At 43.7% G+C, this 782-nt stretch overlaps 1 pseudogene; it reads right to left on the bottom strand.

The window, feature by feature from the left end:
- Positions 1–488: 488 nt before the first annotated feature.
- LOC131756475 (U6 spliceosomal RNA) lies at positions 489–580 on the bottom strand (annotated as a pseudogene).
- Positions 581–782: the final 202 nt, after the last annotated feature.

Raw genomic sequence — 782 nt, 5'->3', positions numbered from 1 at the left:
GTATTTCACTTCAGTCACATCAGTGGGATCCTGGTTTCAAAGAGGGGCAAACGTGTGTGTGATCTGTTAGCTCGTTTGAATAGAAAGTTTTCCTATTTTTTTCTCCCAAAATATCTGCCTCAAATACTCCCTTTAGTTGCTAGTGCTACCAGACATTGTGCAGAAGACTTTCTCCTTGTGTGTGTGTGTTTTTTTAAAAATAAATGAAAGCTTATTTCTTTATTTATTTATTTATTTTTGGCTCTTTTGGGTCTTTGTTTCTAAAAATATGGAACGCGGGCTTCCCTGGTGGCGCAGTGGTTGGGAGTCCGCCTGCCGATGCAGGGGACGCGGGTTCGTGCCCCGGTCCGGGAAGATCCCACATGCCGCGGAGCGGCTGGGCCCGTGAGCCGTGGCCGCTGAGCCTGCGCGTCCGGAGCCTGCGCTCCGCAACGGGAAAGGCCAAGAGAGTGAGATGCCCGCGTACCGCCGAAAAAAAAAAAAAAAAAAAGAAAAAGGAACACTTCACGAATTTGCGTGTCATCCTTGTGCAGGGGGCCATGCTAATCGTTCCAATTTTAGTATATGTGCCTACTTTCACCAAAATTTTTATTAAATTCCAGAAAAGCTTATGTTTAATTCCAGAAAAGCTTAAGTTTGAAGTGGTTAGTAATCTAGAAAACACTTGTATGCCCTCGTAGGACACATTGTAGAAAGCAAAACATTATGGAAAGTGGCAAATCCTTTTGCATTATAAAGAACAAGCCCTTAACTCCCTTAACTGTTTTGTAGACCTTTTAATC

Source organism: Kogia breviceps, chromosome 4, assembly GCF_026419965.1.
Source record: "Kogia breviceps isolate mKogBre1 chromosome 4, mKogBre1 haplotype 1, whole genome shotgun sequence".
Classification (NCBI taxonomy): domain Eukaryota; kingdom Metazoa; phylum Chordata; class Mammalia; order Artiodactyla; family Physeteridae; genus Kogia; species Kogia breviceps.
The sequence above is the reverse complement of the archived record's forward strand: the minus strand, read 5'-3'. Positions and strand labels throughout refer to the sequence as shown.